General features: G+C 37.7%; 1 long non-coding RNA gene across 1 annotated transcript; it reads left to right on the plus strand.

Moving 5' to 3' along the window:
- The first annotated feature begins 520 nt into the window (after positions 1-520).
- On the plus strand, positions 521-11104 carry LOC311096744. The gene is made up of 3 exons (XR_014609082.1): positions 521-595; positions 2626-2700; positions 11074-11104. It is a non-coding gene; the product is annotated as an uncharacterized lncRNA (long non-coding RNA).
- Positions 11105-20451: the final 9347 nt, after the last annotated feature.

The raw sequence follows: 20451 nt of genomic DNA on the forward strand, positions 1-20451 counted from the left end.
AAATGAATATGATAAAAATACATATTAATCTATATTTACATATCCACCATCCAAACAAGGATAATAATGATAAAAATGTAAGTGGATATGAACATATTTGGTAATTTCTACCACAATAATAATGTTCTTCAAGATTGATCAGATTTTGAGAATGAATCCATGTTACACATGCAACTTAAAGGAATAGTTCACACAAACATGGAAATTGTCAAATTGTCAATGTTTTTAAATAATATTTTGACTTGAATATAACTTTACCATACGAATGTTTGTAATTAATACATTTAAATATATATATATATATATATATATATATATATATATATATATATATATATATATATATATATATATATATATATATAATATATTCATCTATATATTTGTTTATATTTTTATAGCTCACTGCTGAAAATACAGCTTAAACCAGTTTGGACCATATTAAGATGGTCTTAACTGGTTTTAGATCGGCAACATTAATTTGTTACTTGCACAAACTGGTTAAAATGTCTATTGTTGCAGGTTGACCTGTGTGACCAGTGGAGAACCAGTGTGAAAGTGCCTTATACTCTTATCCAGGACGTGGTTTTAACAGGTAAATTCAGATGGTTTGCTTTATATTACATAAATTACATGGTTTACATACTTTATAACATTATATTATTTCTTAGGAAAGCTTATTATTTGTCTGAGTGTCAAGCAGAGCCATTATGATATCAAAAGGTTTTTTTTTTGTTTTTTTTGTTTTTTTGTAAAAAAAACAGGAAGAACAAGTCCTTTCAAACATACCTATGCTTATTACTGCATGAATCGAGCTTTGTCATTTGATGTACAAATCATTGTAAAAAAGAAAGATACTGTATGACACTTTAACGTGTAGTTTCATAATGGTATTGCTCAGTATATTAAATACCTATATGAAGGTTTTAACTTATCAAACATATCCACCATCCAAACAAGGCTAATAATGCTTATCGGCGTAATTGAGTCTTCAGATGTCATTTTTCAAATGAAGGTCATATCTGGTTAGAGGAGTGGCTTAGTAGTTCCCACTGTAACTTTAGCTCTCTCTATCTTTCTCTCTCTCTTCTCCCCCACTCTCTCTATCTAGAGGGAAATGTAATTACTTTTGGGATCAAGTAAAATAGCAAAAAATGTGGCTGCACTGCGGGCTATCTGTGAGATTAGTCATTTTACAGGAGATGTGTTCTGTAATTAGTTTGCGTCTCTGCGCTACAATATTGAATATCCTACTTTGAACGATTATATTTGATAGCAATAAGGATCCATAACATGCATAAGTATAATTCTGTCATTCATAGGCAGTACATTATGAGAAGAGTTTTCAGGATAATATTTCAGGAGAAAATAAATAAAATAAATAAAAATCAGTGATTCAGTGAATACATCATTGGGTACATAATAATCATGCATATCATTGATTTAATAAATGTTTTTTTAAAAAGATTGACAGCCGTGTCCATGATCATCTGTGTAGAACATTTCATAATATTGTATGCCTGTGGAGGCTTTCTTCTTTTACTCTGTAATGCTCTCTTTTGTCAGGTGGCATGTATAATATTAATAATAATGATAATATTGATAACAATATTGATTACAACAATTATTATTAAACCGTATTATTATTATTATTGTTGTTGTTATTATTATATTTTTACAGACTAAAAAACAACAAAATAATGATGATAAAAATAAAATTATTATTTGTATTATTGTTGTTGTTGCTCTCTTTTGTCAGGTGTTAATAATAATAATTATTGTTATTATTAATTATTATTATTATTACTTATATTGCTCTATTTTTTGATAGGTAATAATAATAATACATTTGTTATTATTATATTATCATATTTGTAAAGACTAAAAACTAACAACTAATAAATAGTATCATAATTTTTCTTATCAATATTGATATTATTATTATTATTGCTCTCTTTTGTCAGGTAATAATAATAATTATTATTATTATATTGGTAAAGACTAAAAAAACATTTCATAATATTGCATGCCTATGCATGCTTTCTTCCTCTGCTCGATAATGTTCTCCTTTGTCTGGTGACCTGTTATGATGACATGAAAAGAGATGGTCACAATAACAGACTATGAGTGTGCGACTGAGTACATTTTACTCAGATATGGCACAATAGGCGCAATTATGAGACAAAAGTGTGACACGTGGCTTTTATGTAATTAGAATCTATTATCAAATGCACATGAATGGCCTTGGTTGCCTCACCCTCTTTACTGCTGTTCAACAATAGGTTCATCACAATTCTTTAGAAAAAAAAAAAACACATAATATGCTGCTTATCAGATCTCACCTTATGCTGAGGTTCTTGGTCTGGTAACTGTGTCCGTAATTATCTTGCTTTCAGATACTGCAGAGTATTTTGCCAAAACCCAGAGAGAGACTCATATGGCTTGCAGATTCATACAGTATGAGGAACAGTGTTGCTATTATGTTAGGGCCTCCATGAATGCTGTTCCGTTACGCCTCAGTCAGTTTCTTACCTCCGAACACATTATACGTATGGTCATTCACCAGAACATTTGTCTTGAAAATGCTTTGTTCAATTACCAATCAATTTTCTGAATGTTTCCCAGGGCTGAACATTTCATAACAGATTCCAGTCGAACCTGCGCCCAGAGGACATCTCGAGACCCGGTCCTCTCTCTACGGTATGCGTGTTTTTCTTTGAACAATAAACAACACAATTTTCAAACCAATTTCCCCCCCCGAAACAATTCGTGTCTAATGGAGCAGGACAGGAAACAGTTCCTTCACTTCTCTTGAAATATTGAAAAAAGAAAAGAAAAAATCAAAGAAAGTTGTCTCCATGCTGGAAAATACAATGCGAGCTTGATAGAAAACAATAGAACAATCTCTTGACTGGAGACGCGACTCGGGCTCTGATTGTTTCTTCGCCGTGCCTGCTATTGTTTCCAGGAATGCCCCCGCACGCGCCGTGACACAAACAAATTCAAATTCGCATGCTTAGTTTGCACGATTTGCCGTTTTGACAGCCGATCATCGTGCAGTTTATTTGTACACAGCCTCACACGGAGAATAGAACTAGCGTTTGCCTTTACCAGCGACACCCGAGAAAAAAGCCTTTGTGTTCCTCACACAGGTGTAGCGACAGCAATAAAAGGGATTGAACAAAATGTCCTGTGATTGAAAAACACTTCAAATCAAATTGCATTTTATTTACATCTGCTCTGATTTTGTGTAGCTTCTTTCTGCTTGTTCTCTTCCCCTTTACAAGATCCAAGTGATCTTCGCTGCAGGGGCTTCTTTGTTTCCCTATAGCGCTTTGCTATCTCTTTAATGATGAGCCTGCAACAGAAGCCACAGTTTGCAGCCACGGGCAGGACAGTTACGGTAGTTCATCGTAATGTATTGGGACCTGGGATGCAAGGTTTGCCCTACAAGGTTGCTCTAATAGATTCCCTCCCTGACAATACGTACACATGATTATACTGATGCTGTAATAGTTCGCTCCATTCTCATAACTCTAGGCTCATTTGCATTGCAAGGATAGGCACTATATTAACAATGACATCACAGGTGTGAATGAAAGTTGTAAAGTCCCCCTGTAGTCAATCATTTTATCCTTTAAAACTCATCTTTGATCACCAAAATGACATATTTCCTTGAAAAAAAGAAGGATTCATGCCTTATAATTGCTTGAATGTAACTCTACACCCCTTGCCTCATTTAGCATACACGGTTCTATGAATATGAAATTTAGCCCCGCCTCCACTCACTCACACCAGCTCATAGATCCACTCGTTGATGATCACACGTTGACGTGATTGGTTACAAGGTAGTTTGTGACGTCAGAAACACCAGCGATTTCAAACCGCGTTTTTGATACTGTTTTAAAATACTCAGCAATGTTGCTGACTTATGCATGTTAAAAACACCACATAGACATTAAAAGCTTGATTTTCACCACAGGGGGACAATAAGAGTGAAAGGGCTTTTCTGGGGTTAGTATGTAATTTTTTTTGTTTATTTTTTTAAACAATTTTTAAACTGGGGGTCTGAAAGTGGGTGCAAAAGTTGAGAGAAAAATATTTTGGTCACACTTTAGTTTAGGGTCCAATTCTCACTATTAACTAGTTGCTTATTAGCATGCATATTAGTCGGATATTGGCTGTTTATTAGTACTTATAAAGCACACATTAATGCCTTATTCTGCGTGACCATATTCTACATCCCTTAATCCTACACAATACCTAAACTTAAACCTAAACTACTTTACTAACCATTAATAAGCAGTATTTAGGAGTTTATTGAGGGAAAAGTCGTAGTTTATAGTTTGTTAATAGTGAGAATTGGACCCTAATGTAAAGGGTGGCCTTTATTTATTTATTTATTTATTTACTTACTTTTGCCAAATTTGATATTGTTGTTTATTATCAAATTTAGCTTAATTTGTATATTATATTAATAGTATCATATCATATAATTTAAATACATTGATATTAATTTATGAATTTAATAATATTTCTTTTAGAAAACCAAAACAGAAATCTTAAAGTAGCCTATGCTTTAAAAAAAAAAAATGTGTGTGTGTGTATATATATATATATATATATCATTTGTGTGTATTTGCTAATGCCTCTTACCTTTATGTTTTAAAATTGTACCTCACAATAGAAATATTTGAGGATTCTTGGCCTTTTTTTGTGATTTGAATTTCTAAGAACAAATGGAAAAAAATCCATTAGACTTGCATTGAAGAAGAAACCCAAGCCGTATCTTCTGAATATTTTAGAGACTTGATGGTGGTATCTTTTGACTTGGACCAGCAAGTAACCACCCAAAACACCCTAGTAACCACTTATCATTGTCTTAGCAACCACCTAGATCACCCCAAGCAAATGCAGAGCAAGGTTTTGGCGTTGTTCTAATCTAAAGTCTATGTATTGATATGAAAATTGTTCTATTGCTTAATACTTTTATTCAAGCAGTTTGTCCCATTGTGTCTCTGTGAAATGTGTTTGTATGAGAGCACTTTAGCCCATGCTTTCATGTAGTGCTCTATAGTAAAGGTAATTGCTTTGATACTGTTCCATGTGTGGGATTTCTTGTACGTTTGAACGACACCGTGCGCATATCTCTGTGTCAATAGCTTGGTGCCTGAAAGTCTATTCATGTTGAAAATGAAGCCAGTGGAGAGGAAAGGAAAGAAAGAGAGAGAGAATTTCTGTCACAAATCTCATCTGTCTGACAGCTGTCATCACTCACTTTTTGCTAGAAAAAAAGACTGGTTTAATTCTGCGGATAGATGGAGAAAATGGTATTGAATAACCCCCTTGGTCAAATATTTTTTTTCAGGATTTCAGGCAGTGTGATAAATTAGGTGCCCCCTGGATCAATACCTGCTTCTTTCTTCATAGCTCAAGATGGGATTTGTCAAAATAGGAACTAAAGGAAAGTCTATTGAGTTCAGTGTCTAAGGTGCGACCGTAATTTCTAGAAAAGTTGAAGGCGATTGGAAGATATGCCTGTATTTAAGTGTTGTACATGCACATGAGTTTGTGTGGCTATGTGGTGTTAAGTGAAGTGTGTCATTGTTTTTGGCTGTTAATTCCAGTCCTGTAATGCAGCAGAATATGTGTATGTAATAATATATTTTTTTAAATAGCTGAAAAATATTTAGCCTCTATTAAGTATTGAAACTCAAACTATGAATGTCAGTGGAATAAAATAATGATGATTAATGTCATGATTTTCAACAATCTTTTGAAAGCAGAATGGATTTTATTTTATTTTATTCATTTTTCATTTATTTATTTAATAATTTTCATTTCATTTCATTTATTTTATTTTTATTTATTTATTTTTCCATTGGGGGTCCCCAGACCCTAGTTGAAAACCCCTGTTCTAATGTAATTGCTCAAGCACTATTATAAAAGTAGAAGCATGACTAATCATTTCACTGCTGAGGTCAGTGAGTGTGCCTGTGTTGGCAGTGATTTTGAAGATGTCTTGAAAATCTATGCACAAATAATGCACATAAATGGTTGGGAAAATCATAGCTTCTGTCTCCAAATTGTATGCTGTCTGCTTTCCTTACTTTACCCTTTCAAAACATTTTCTTATCGCTTCTCTCCCTGTTTTTTCTTCTCAGGTCATGGTTCATGTTTACAAAAAATGGAAGCCCATCTACACTGTTTCTAGTATTTCATGAATTTACATTAGGTGTCTTTTTCCCCCACAATTCCATGCATGTTAATGGCAGATTCTTAATTAAAATGTCAAGGTAGCGTGATGTCCCTTTACATTTCTTTGCCTCCCTCCACCATCTTGCTCGCTTTGAACCTCCCCAGAGGCCTATTAAGCGCTGGCCGGAGTGATTGAAGTTCAAAGGGGTGAGGCTGAAGATTGTGCCTCTCCTTCCATGCGTCCCAACATCCTCCCTGCCTGACCTTTAGCAGACAGCCGTCCTGGCTAATGCGCTTGCATATCTAATGAGAGGGTCAGAGATGCCCTGACAGTCTATGCGTGCGATAAGACGCAGCCTCCCACTGCCGGGCTGTCTTTAAATGTTAGATCCTCTCTGAGTCTATCCCTCTCTCGTTCTCTCCCTATCACTCCCTCTGTTCTTTTGTCTCTCTGTTCGAGAAAAAGGTTAGTAGGAAGGACAGGGCACTGCCTGCTTTTCATAAATGGGTAGTTTCTGTCAGCGAGTAGAAGGCAAATTCTAATGAGGCTTTCTCTTATACATGTAATATAGTTTTGGCCTCATAAATCACGAGCTGTTGGAGGCATCAATAATGTTTATGTGGCCATTAACAGTTGGTCTTGCACTGATTGTTTGATGTCCTTGTCAGGCTGCTGAGATGGTCAAGGTGGATTGCTCTTTCAAAAGAGGGCAGTAATCTCTTTACAGAGGGGCTAGTTGTGCTGCTGTGACATGTTTGGTGTTTGGCAGTGTTCACCAAGTCCTGTTGTGATTACTGAACTCAAGCCACGTTTATTTCGAGAAATAGTTTTTCAAAGTACTTCTTAGTAAACTCTGTAGTCATATTCACATGTGAATACATCATTATATTCTCAGCTCTTTTCTATGCAATGAATGGGGATTGGAGATTTCAATCTCAGAAAGGGTGCAAAAGCTCCATAAAATATAATTAAAGTGGTAAACATGGCTCATGCATTAAATTACAAGTAGTCTAAAGTTTTGGATTGAAACAGACCAAAAATGTTAAATCATTACTGAATACTTACATAATACTGCCTCTAAGTTTAAACTTTAAAGTCTTGATTTTGGGGTCTACTAGAATAGGTTTTCATGCTTGAATGTTCAAAAAAACAGCTTATTTTTCACTTATTTTACATTGATGCAGCACCTCCCTTCCCAATCAGTTCCTATCTCTATGAAGCCCCTCCCTCTGAAAAGCACAATGTACTCTGATTGGTCAGGTGGACCAGTGTGTTGTGATTGGTCAACTTCGGAAATGTCCTTACCATAACCGCAAGTTTCAACATACAGTAGGCCTACTGTTACTGAACCAGGTCTCGCCCCTTTTTTGCATATGTCTTGAGTGGGAATTATTTAAATGAGGAATATTGTGAAGTGTACAATCTTGGAGGAAAACTCAAGACTACAATCGAGGTGTTTCAGTGAGTTCAGAAACAGTGTTTATTGATATAGAGAATAACCCCCTTTGGAGTTGACTTTGTAGTTTGTAACTTATCTTTTTACATTTTGTACTATAGTATGACCATAGAAGACTTGGAATATAGTGTACAAGTTGAGTGCACTACTTTATTTCTGTATATTAAATATATATTCACTTTGACATCAAAATCCTCTCTTTTATCACCACCACCCTGTGATAGAGTTTACGGTAAACTTTTATCGTGTAATTTCCTGACGCTCACCTGTTTAGCGATAATGCGCTTGGATTGTCCATTTTTTATGATTACTATACATCAAGTCAGTGAAATTGACTAGTCAGTTAATATTAGCATATTTCTGAGTACACATGCCCACAGACTTGTGAGGTAATCTATGAATAATTCATCTCTGTTTTTTTTAAGAGCAGCATCAATGAGTCACATCTCAGCCTTGAAGTGTGTGACAAACTTTAAGATTAGAAAAAGACCTTTTCCTGGAAGCTAATGCATTTCATGTTGTCGATGCTACAAGTCACATTCAGTTCTTCCTTCATCAGGGATGAAGCCTCCCCTGATAAATCTCTCCCTGCTGCTCTTTGGCCCCTCTGGCGTACCTGCAGGCCTTCGCTGAGACCGCCTGCCCGGGACCTGCAACTTTTCTTCTGACCCCCTCTCAGACAATTATCCCAGAGACTGCCATCGAGCTTCACCGTCGGCCCTGTTTAATGAAGTGTGCAGCGGTGGCTAGGCCCGTAATCACTGCAGTATGCAAACGTTCACCTTCTACGGCTCATCACCGGAGATTACATTCACAAATCAATGAGGGGTGCCTCGTCCTAAAAACGCTACAATTCATTTGCGTGCCGCGGGTTATAGCTTATCTTCAGCCCTTTGTGTTGACAAGCATCGCCTGCGCAATGTTTTGGGGGATGGGAGATGGTTTTCGTTAGCTGTTTTAGAGGCGGCCGTGACCCCAGACGAGGTTAGCGTAAACCAGCCGTCGGCTGTAAATGCATTTGTCCTTTTAAAATCAAATTATTCTCCATACTCAAGCTGCTAAAATTTCAATCAAGAACCAAATGCCATCTCCATTTCATACCTTAGATATTAAAATCCGAGACTCTGTAATCTTAGACCTGCAAGGAACATAACCTGAGCTATAAGAGCGTATATACACACACACACACACACACACACGTGTGCGCGTGTACAGACAGAGCTGTGTTCAGCACTATCCCCTGCTTCACTGGTCCTATCTTATTAAAGGCTGTCGGTGCAGCTACTGAGGAGCTATCATAAGCTTTTCATTATTGACTGAGAAAATATGATAATTTGGAAATCAAATGCTGCCTTCCAAAGGCTCCACTGTCACTTTCAATTTTAGATTCTCTCCTCCACTTATATGAGCAATGTGATAGTGGCGACTTCATACGCTTCTCAAGTTTCCTTCTCCATTTTGTAAATTATTTATTTATTTTTGTGCGTGTGTTTTTTTTAATTACAATGTTATAATTGAGGTCTCTCACCTATTGCACCTTGGTAAAAAACTAAAACAAATTTAATTAAAAGCTGTATCTCCTTTCATAGCTGAAATTGAATTATGTTTGAAGTGGGAGAGATTGCAAACTGACAACATGTTTTCTTTATTAACTCCCCTCCTCTCCGTTTCATTTCTTTCCTGGGAACACCTGACAAAATTTCCATGCAATTTAGTTTTTTATCGTTCTTTTTTACACTTCGCTAATTTAACATTAATAATCTTATGAGTCAAGAGAAAGTCATTTTCCATTTCATACAGTAGGTGGAAATGCGGTCCTGAATGCTATTAAAACGAATCCGATAGGCCTGAAATGTTTTAATTAATAAACGATAACAGTATTTTCAACTGCGGCAGGGATTCTTTTGCTGTGTCCCAATGAAAGTATTCTCTTTTTGAGAAGGGAAAGTAAATACTTTTGGGTGTATAGTAGAGTAGTCAAGCTTTGGGACATACTTCCACATTATAAAATTGCGCTTTTTCACATAGTTTAGTGCAAGCTGTCACTGTCAACCGGCTTATCAATCATCCTGTCACAGTGAACATATAAGCACTCCTCATATAAAACCCTTATATAAGCACTCTACATTTTATTTAATTAAATGTACACTACTCAAACTATAAAAAAAAAAAAAATGTCTTTCAACCATATTGGAGAGAAACAGGTAGAACATTCAGCTTATGTTTTTTGCAAACGTGTTTAGCTATTGTGCAATTTGTATCTTTATAAAAGATATCAGGTTAGATATTGACTTAATATATCAAGCCCCTCACTCACATTTAGAAGTTTTTTATTTGTGTTTGTAGTTCTAAAACGAATCCTCCAAAGCACAATGGGTTTTGGGCAATATTACCCATTACAGTGTGCATGGATCCACATTTCCTGAAAAAATAGACCATCCGGCATTACCTTTTCAACATACAGTGCTTTGGGACACACTTATTCTAATCTTACATGCTATTTAGGATGGATAGTATGCACATTGGGATTCAGGGTCTTTCTATACATCCGTCCGTCACCCCATCCAAAGCATCATATATTACGTCTATAGTACCACTATTCACACTCATCCCTTGGATTCCCAGAAATCCCAACATAATCCTTGCTGTGGCATATTCCGGGCCAGCCGGAAACATATCAGGCCCTGCTGAGTAATTCTTTCACCCCCGCCATCCTCTTGGTGCTGGATTGTGCTGACTCTAGGAAGTGTGATAGCCTGTAAGCTTCCCTCTGTCGGGATAAGGAGCCAGGCCTTTTTCCCTGGGCAGCGCTGAGGTAAGAGGGGAAGAGCTTCTCCGGCTGGCCAGCGGAGCCCAGGATAAGCTTGATCCGTGCTAATCCTTCACACACGCCGCTCCTCGCAGATAATGGCGGCACTCTCTCTAGTCCTTATCAATCCGGCGCTGCTGCGGCATTACCTGGTGTGCGCTTTGCCTGATGGGAGATTTCTTGCTTAAATCCCATGCGGTGGTTGCTATGGTGTGCGGGGGAGACGAGAAATGAAAACAGGCTAATTCGTGAGATTATTTTTATTAGGGATGATAATCAGGCGACCCAAAACTAAAGGTCTGGAAGAATTAGACAAGAAATGGGAATTAATTTTCAGAACATAAAAGGGGTTATGCCTTTTTTGGGCCCTGCTTTTCGCACTAATGGCATATGCTTTTGGCGTAATGAACCTGGTGATTTATCCCGGTTCGGCTAATATTCAAACCTAGACCTGCTATTAACATTCAAGCATTCGGGATGCACTTAAAGCGATGCTCTTCTAATGAGAAGCTTTTGGATTTGTGTGATCAGTAAACCTCCTTTGTACCTATTCCCTGATAACCCGACATAAATATTCATGAACGCATAACTCTGTCTCTTTTCTTATAGGTCCCTTCGCTGATTGGCTGACTAACCTCACTACAAGAAAAGTGTAAGTGAGAAATCTGTCAGGTTAATGCTGTTTGGTGTCTCTTGTAATTTCAGGCATATAACAATGACTTAATCAGCATTTATGGAGTGAAACCACATCTGTGCTGGATGGGACCTGTAGGTTGTTATGGAAAACAGATGCATTTATGGCCACAGGGAGTCTCTCTCTCTCTCTCTCTCTCTCTCTCTCTCTCTCTCTCTCTCTCTCTCTCTCTCTCTCTCTCTCTCTCTCTCGCACTCTCGCAGCAAGATCTTAAGCAGAGAAAAGTGAAACGTGTAGAATTGGTGGAGGCGAACAGAGGTGAGCTAATGGATCAAAATTACCCCCGTCTGAAAGTTTTGACGAACGCTGACGAAATTGCTTTTCTTCCCCTCCCCCCCCCCCCCCCCCCTTCTCAATATGAGACGCAGACAGAGAAATCCATCTGTAACACAGGCATTGTCATCGCCTTGCAATTTACACCCATTCCTCTCAACAGTAGTTCTTGTGCTTGATGGCGTGATAAATTAATCTTTTTCTGTGCCACTGCGTCGATTCTTTTAAAAGAATTCATTAAGGGGCGTTAGAGACTTTTTTTTTTCTCCCGGAGTAAACATTTTTTCTTTCTTTCTCTCTCTCAGTCACCATGACAAATCATATTCTCTGGAGATGAAGAGAAAAGGCCATGGAAATAGGAAAAATGAGAGAAGGATGGAGGAATGGAGAGGCAAAAAGCCATTTTGGAAAGCTGTCGTGCTAGCCGGATCAGTCTGAGCGCTGTGTTTGACAGAGTGCTCTGTGGAAACCATCACACACACTGCCGATGATAGTTGTGGTTGTTGTTGAAGAATTAAGTATGACCTTCACTCTAATTGTGTTAGACATTGGAAGGAAAGCGTCTAATCATCAATCACTCAGCAGTCAGCAGCGTGGAAAGATCACCCAACTCAAACACAGCAGGCACAAACAACAGCATGCAGGGCTGTGACTATACCGGCCCACCTTTACCATTACCGCCAGGATTGTCCTCCGCTTATAATCTCCAAGCTAGTGCTGCTGATTTAATGGCCTCTACTGTATGTGGCAGGAAGGTTTCTCAGCTGGTGGGTTGTAACCCATTATTTTATCATACATGTTTTTTTATTCATGGTTTTTATTTATTATTTTTATATGTAGAAGCCCCTCTTTGCAGAAGCACCTCTGTAGTCCTACTTGTAATTCCTCCGTGGGGTTTCAAAAAAGTTGCGAACTGAACTAAAACTCACAGGGACCATATAATCATTCACTTTTAAAATGTCAAAATAAATATACATTTTTCAAAATGAGGAAGAAACATCTTTATCTTTTGCTTAAAAGCCTGTGAGTTCAATCTGACTCTTCTCTGTGTTGAACGCATGACCATGACGTTTATAGTTTCATGCTTTGCCACATAATTCCATTACAGGACCATTACCATATTAGTCCGAGACACCAACACTGTTTGCGCACCATGGGCTTCTCTTTGAAACCATGAACAAAACTGCGCAAGGTAAGACAAAGTCATGATTACATTAAATATGGGTTTCAGCATAATTTGTGCCATCCACAATGTGTTTTGTGTTTTTTAAAGTTATATTTTTGGGCTTTTGCCTTTTATTTTGGCAGGACTTTTCAAAGAAAGACAGGAAGAGATGGGAGAGAAGAGAGGGGAACGAGATCAGGAAATGACCACGAGATGGTACTCAAAGTCAGGTTGTGCTACAGGACAGTTGTACTACAATACAGTACAGTAAGGCTTTTAATGTTTTTGAAATAAGTCTCTTATGCTTACCATGACTACAATAATTTGATCAAAATGAAATATTCTGACTATTTAAAATAACTTTTCTTAGTTAATACATTTTAAAATGTAATTAATTCCTGTGGCATTTTTTTTATTATGATCAATGTTGAAAACAGTTGTGCTGCTTAAAGTCCCCATGTTTTTGGCTTTTAGTATGAATATGTTAGCCTTACTGTTCCCTACACTTAATGCTGCCCTTAAGTGGGAACACTTTTGAGGGTCTCCATGACGTCAATTCATTCATGGGGAAAACCTTATTCTTCGCGTGTCTTTGTGCCCTTGACTTCAACTTATTCGACTATCGTGGGAGCAAGGGCGTGTGGTTATACGATGATGCCCCAGTCCGAAGTGACGCCCGCAGGCTATCTCTTCCCTGGAGCTCATCGTCACTTAAAAAGTCAGCTCTCTTCACCAAGCCGTGCAAAACAACATCCATGCTGGTGGGGAAGTCTGGTTTCAGGTTTCTAGGCACACTAACGGAGGATACTGCGGCTTTATCAAGTTCAACTTCTCTGGCCGAGCTGTCTGTGATATAAACGGAATGCTATTGGCTATTTTTAAAAATGGGAGGAGCTTTTCAATATGTCCCGCCCTGTCTTCCTGTTTCAGTGGAAATGACATCAACACATTGAATAATGCTGCACGTTTCAAGGCAGTTCAGTGGGCCTTTAATGTTTTTGTGGAAACCGTGATTTTTTTCTTTCCAGTATTCAAATGGCCACGCACACTGTAAAAGTTTCAGGAGTGACAACCACATTTAAATGCAGGAGTGCGCCCCCTAAATTATTGTTCCGTGTGTGTAAGGAATACGACTCGCTTCCAAAACTGAGATGATTGACACTGTGGTAACCCTAGCAACGTTTTTGGCATCTTGCGTGTTTGCTATCTGCTATTCTGACCAAAGAAATATTACAGCCACAAAAGACTTGTTGTGTTCAGCATTTTTAACTAAAGCATAGTCAACGGAGGCGTCTTGTTTTGCTTATGCTTGGAAAGGCACCTTCACGCAGTGTTGCCATGTTCACTAATTATAAGCCTTTTTGGGCTTGTTGTTTAAGCTTTGCTCATAAAGCGATAATTTATGGAGTTATTAATGTGAGCAAGTGCAAGTCATGATATTTTGATCTTAGTTTCAGCATAAAGCATTTGGATTTATTTCAGTTTATTGTGAGCTTGTTCTTGTTCTGTTTTTCTTGCAAGATCTGGAAACACGTATGATTCAGAGCTCGTACTGCTTTCCCTATGATTTCTTGCACATAAAGAAGAGAGAAACATCTCTGATGCATTTTACCCAAATTGACAACCGAATTTAGTTGCAGTGTGTACGTGGCCATGAATAGAAAGTTCAAACGTATTTATAAATGTCTACTGTCACTTTTGATCAATTTAATGCATTCTCTCTGAATAAAAGAATTAATTTCTTTAAAGGGGACTATTATGCTCATTTTTACAAAATGTAATATAAGTCTCAGGTGTCCCCAGAATGTGTCTGTGAAGTTTCAGCTCAAAATGCCCCAGATCATTTATTATACCATGTTGTAAATGCCCATATTATTTTAGTGGAAGGAAAAACATGCTGTTTTCGTGCCTGTATCTTTAAATGCAAATGAGCTGCTGCTCCCCACCCTGCTTTCCAGAAGAGGGCGGGGCCTTTACAGCTCATGCCTGGGAAACTAAAACATCTGTTTGGTTTTGATTATCATCTCTATCGCGGTCACGCTCACGTGACATTGCAGTTATGTCAAAAACTCACCAAATTCACATAAGCGCAGTCGGTTATGTCTGTGAACATAAGCAGCAAGTAAAGAAATGGCATATGTATATTAGATCTTTGTTTTAAAAAGTTAAAGCACTGTAATATACAGTACCTACTGCTATATGCTGTTAATATGAATCAAACACCAAAAGAAAAACAGAAAATCACTCACTGCTCTTGATTGAATAACTTTAGAAGCTTTAATAAGAATACATTTCTTGAATGCTGCTGTTAAATGCTCTGGAAAGGAGATAAACATGATGGATTGTGTACTGCTCACTGAGGGTGGGTCTATGCTAATAGGGCAGAGTCTGTCAGCAGTGGTGGGCAGGGACTGTGCAATGTGAAGTCACTGCTTATTATTTATGGGGATTAAAAAAAAGGAGTGGGTGGATTTTTATCATTATAGGGTGGTTGTGTACACACACTGCCGAGACACATTTATGCTCATGTGAATTTTGCATGATAAGTTCCCTTTAAAATAATCTTACTAAACACAAACATTTGAACAATACTGTATATGTCGTAGTGCTGCACACAAGGCAGTGAATGATTTGTTGCTGAAAGCATGAAGCCATCACAGTTCAAGGGACATTTGGAAAGGATCTTTGTAATGTTATTATTTTTTTATATATATATTGTTTCTATTCTTTCTTTTTTTTTTTGCATGATTAACAATTTTAGTACCGTTGTACCAAATATCCAATATGAAGCCAAACTAGTTGAGAACCACTGTGGTGCCTGCCTGGCGTGCAGTAAGAATCAGGCTGAATATCCATCCTGATCCTTATTTTAAATCTCCCTAGAGGAAAAGGGAGAGAGAGAGAGAGAGAGAGAGAGAGAGAGAGGCAGGCAGGTGAAGCATGGGGCCGAATGCAGATGTGACGCAAGTTCAGAGGGCTTGTGCTCCCTGCGGACATCCCTCTGCCTCCAAGCAATAGCGCATCACTTACCCAAGCCCACTGCGGTGCCCCACTCATAAAAGACTCACTTTTAAGGGGATGAGAGGCAAATAAATCTCCTTTACAGGGGTTATAAAAGTAAAATGCAGGATTAAGGCTGCCCTGCACAACCAGTGCACATACACAAACATATATATACATCATTTCCCTCTTTTTCCAGAGCATAACCTACTGTGATTTCAAAGTGACCCCCATGGGGTCCTCAGGACACGTTTTGAATGTCAACATATGGTGGACAGCTGGAATAAGGCCTTTAGGACACACCGCCATGAGACGAGGTCTGTTTACTTTAAGTGACCATAAAGAACCAATACAGTATTTGATCTGTCTGCCCGTATGTGTCTGCAGATATGTGCAGATCTATTTTTATTCCTGACAGTTTTTTATGCCACTGCTTTAACCACAGCTCGCTCAGATGGATCCACTTTCTTTCCCTTTTTTTCCCTCACGCTCTTTTCCTCTCTATCCCTCAGCTCCCTATCTCTATTTAAATACAAATGGAGGGCTCTTAAAAAGAAATTGTCCTCAAAATGCTGGAGTCCCTGTTGTATTTCACACTCAGGGAGCATGTCGCACCAGCCGCACACGTGTTGAAAGTGTGTGCCGAGAATTATTGGTGCCTGTGCCTCGTTTCCAAGGTTACAGGTTATTATTGGTTTGAGTGGGCTTCACGTGGCATGATGCAGCACTGGCTCTGAGAGGTGTTTATGGCAGCAGAAAAGGATCCAAATTTTAAAAGCAGCATTAGAAGGTTTGGCCCAGAGCACATGTTGAGTTGTGAGCTTGTGACCTGTACTATTTATGTTAGATAAACTGATTTATTTCCCTGTTACTAAGTCACAGTGATTCGCATTCTTTATAGGTGCCTACTCCTTCCCTTAAACTGGTTTTGTTGTGTTCCTTTGAGGAACAGTGGCCAGAGAGGTGAATTGATTTACTTGATGTGTGTTTGGAGGTTGCTTCAGATAATTTTTTTATTAGTACAGAGCATCCAGATCAGAATGTTCACGCAGGCACAAACTGAATGGCATGTTCCTCTTTAGAGTTTTGAGCCAAGTGAATTTAAATGCAATGTCCAAAAATAAATTAATATTTTTTTTCCCCTAAGAATGCATTAAATTGATCAAAAGTGTCAATTAAAGGCTCGTTCTCACCAATAACAATAATGATATCTATCTATTTTAGCGTCCACACCAGCAGACAATATCGTTCTGTTTATTTTAAGCATTCACTTTAAATGCTCAACTTCTTTAAATCGGGATGGATTCTGATTGGCTGTCAAATGTTAGTTATTTTAGATGGAAAAAAATATCCAACAATCCCAACAATATCATTTCTCTGTGCCGTTATCGTTATAGTTGTGGTGTGGGCTCTGCTATTCTTTTATATTTAGAATGTAAAAATTACATATTTTTCGTCATTGCTATAGTTCTCCTCCTTGGTGTGAACAGTCCTTTAGACTTCTTGCTGTTACAAAAGATTTCAAATATATATATACAGTGGGTACGGAAAGTATTCATACCCCCAGTAAATATGATCAAAAATGGCTGTAAAAAATAAATCTTTCATTCAAAAAATTTGATCTTTCGTTCAAAAAATTGGCAAAATCCTAACCTTTCATTGAAGTAAAAGAATTCAAATTGGGGGGGAAATCACATTATGAAATAAATGTTTTTCTCCAAAAATTTTTGAATGAAAGATAAAAAAATTTGAATGAACGATTAATTTTTTACAGCCATTTTTGTACCCACTGTATATACAGACCCTTTCCAAAAAATTAGAATATCATGGAAAAGTTTATTTATTTCCATAATTCCATTCAAAACGTTAAACTTCCATAGATTATAGATTCAGGGCCCACAACTTAAACGATTTCAAGTATTTAGTTGTTTATTTGTACATAATTTGGGCTTCCAGCTCATAAAACCCACGGAAACAGGATTTCAAAAAAATTAGAATATTACATGAAATCACACAGTAATTACACAGTGATACCATGGTCATTGAACCAGGTTTTGGTTATTTTGGCAGTTCGGGCAGGTGCAAATCCTGCTGGAAAATGAAGTCAGCATCTCCATAAAGCTTGTCTGCTGAAGGAAGCATGAAGTGCTCTGAAAATGTCCTGGTAGACGGCTGCGTTGAGTGGACAGCACAGTGGACCAACACCAGCCAATGACATGGCTCCCCAAACCAACACAGACTGTGGAAACTTCACACTGGACTTCAAGCATCTTGGATTGTGTGCCTCTCCATTCCTCCTCCAGACTCTGGGACCTTGGTTTCCAAATGAGATGCAAAATTTGCTCTCATCAGAAAAGAGGACTTTGGTCCACTGTGCTTTATTAAATCCAGAGTCAACGCAGCCGTCTACCAGGACATTTTCAGAGCACTTCATGCTTCCTTCATTTTCCAGCAGGATTTGCACCTGCCCACACTGCCAAAAGAACCAAAACCTGGTTCAATGACCATGGTATCACTGTGTAATTACTGTGTGATTTCATGTAATATTCTAATTTTTTGAAATCCTGTTTTCGTGGGTTTTATGAGCTGGAAGCCCAAATTATGTACAAATAAACAACTAAATACTTGAAATCGTTTAAGTTGTGGGCCCTGAATCTATAATCTATGGAAGTTTAACGTTTTGAATGGAATTATGGAAATAAATAAACTTTTCCATGATATTCTAATTTTTTGGAAAGGGTCTGTATATATATATATATATATATATATATATATATATATATATACACACATACTGTACATATATGATTTGATTTGGCCTCAATATGAACTCCACCTTCTGAGCTATTCTATCCACATATATACATGTCAGTAATTGTCTCTTGTGTCTTTATTTATTTCTCCTAAAGAATGTTTAGGAAAAACATCTGAAGCAGAGTTGATAGTTAAATGAAACACCTGAGAATTTCATTAAGTCTCTTGATCTGTGAAAAGAGCAATAAACCTTTCCTCTGAGAAACGATAGGATGTTTGAAATTTGAACAGCAAACAAACTGACATCCTCAAAAAACAACAAGATTTGATAGCAAAGATGAGAGAAATGGATCTGTGAGGTTTTGTGACCACAGAGCAGTACTCCCGTTGAGAAGGACTGAAGCGTCTGTCTGTGTTTGGCTGGCTTCAGGGGGCAGGTGCGTGGCAGGCTCCAATCCTTTCGATATGCTTTCTCCTACTGTACGTCTTTGTACAATGAAAAAGCGAGGAGGGGGGAGAGGGACCTTGTGAAGACGAAGCCTCCTGCAAAGAAGCAATTAACAGCATAGCCCTGTCAAATTCTCTTTCTCTCTCTCTTTCTCCTCAGTCTCCTCTAACAAGGCCACAAAATGACTCACCTCTCATTGGGCGGGTGAGATGCCCTGAGAAACAGCACTGAGCATCACACCAGAGTATTTCCACTTTTCAGAACCACCGAGATTCAAGACTCTTCTGTGAAAATGAATGTAGTCAGCAAAGGTCAGTAATACGGTAATCTTGTGCAAAACTCAGAATATGGAATATACACCAAGCAGCTTTAATGTAGAGGGGAGAGGAAGTCGAAATCCCCTGTTGGAAGCTCGGATGGTGAAAACCACTCTCATTGCGTGTTATGTATGTGCGATGCAAACACATGAATTATGCATTGCATAAATGACAGCAATGACGGGACAGAACTCTAGATCTGTTCAACAGCTGAACTGAAATGGCAGAGGACTCTTGTAGAATTCTTTGGGAAGATCCCCCTTGCTTTATGGGCCCCTTCAACCCCCTTTGATGCTATTTTGTGATGCATATCATTGTTGTGATAAAACTATAAATTGCTTAACAGCACATCACGTTGTGAGAGTAGATTTGCATGCAGTTGCCGAGCAGACTACTTACAGAACAACTTTGACCAGAAAGGTTAAGCTCGTGCTGATCATTGAATGAAATGTGTGTGTGTGTGTGTGTGTGTGTGTGTGTGTGTGTGTGTGTGCGCAGATCACACTATCTATCTATCCATCTATCTATTTGTCTGTCTGTCTCAAACACATCTATTAAGAAAGCACAATATAATGGTTAACAGTCAAATTACAGTTTATTTTACTCATTTATTAGTATCGGACAGTATTTAATATTAAATTTTGCATTCTAATTTTCTGTATTTGTTATTTATTTATGATGCCTTAATTCACTTTCACTGAAAATGTAAATTCATGCAGCATTCAAGTGTGAATGTATATACTGTGTATATACTGTATATACGTGTGTGTGTGTGTGTGTGTGTGTGTGTGTTTGTTCTTGTTTAACCTTCATTGAGAGGACCAAATGTCCCTTCAAAATAGTACAGTGAAAAATTAGACATTATGGGGCCATTTGGTTTGGACCCATGAGGAATATAAATCATACAAAGTGATGCTTTAGGTTTAGAGGGATAGAATATACAGTTTGTACAGTATAAAACCATTACGTCTATGGAGAGTCTACGTGAAGATATAAAAACAACTTTCTGTGTGTGTTTGGGGGGTTCAGGTATACCCTACGTTATGGGGGGACCAAATATTCCCACAAAGATGGCAATATCCGCAATCCTTGTCCTTATGGGACATTTTTTGGTCCCCATGAGGAAAACATAAATTATGTTTTTTGATAGAACACAGTTTGTACTGTATAAAAATCATTATGTCGCCATAAAACATGAAAACCAAACATTTGTGTGTGTGTATATATCCAATCCATTTTCAAACCTTCTCTGAATCAGTTTGGGGTTATATATATATATATATGTATATGTATATATGTATGTATATATATCACCTTAAATAAATCTCCACATGCC

This window comes from Abramis brama (genome assembly GCF_963993115.1).
Source record: "Abramis brama genome assembly, chromosome: 15".
NCBI lineage: Eukaryota > Metazoa > Chordata > Actinopteri > Cypriniformes > Leuciscidae > Abramis > Abramis brama.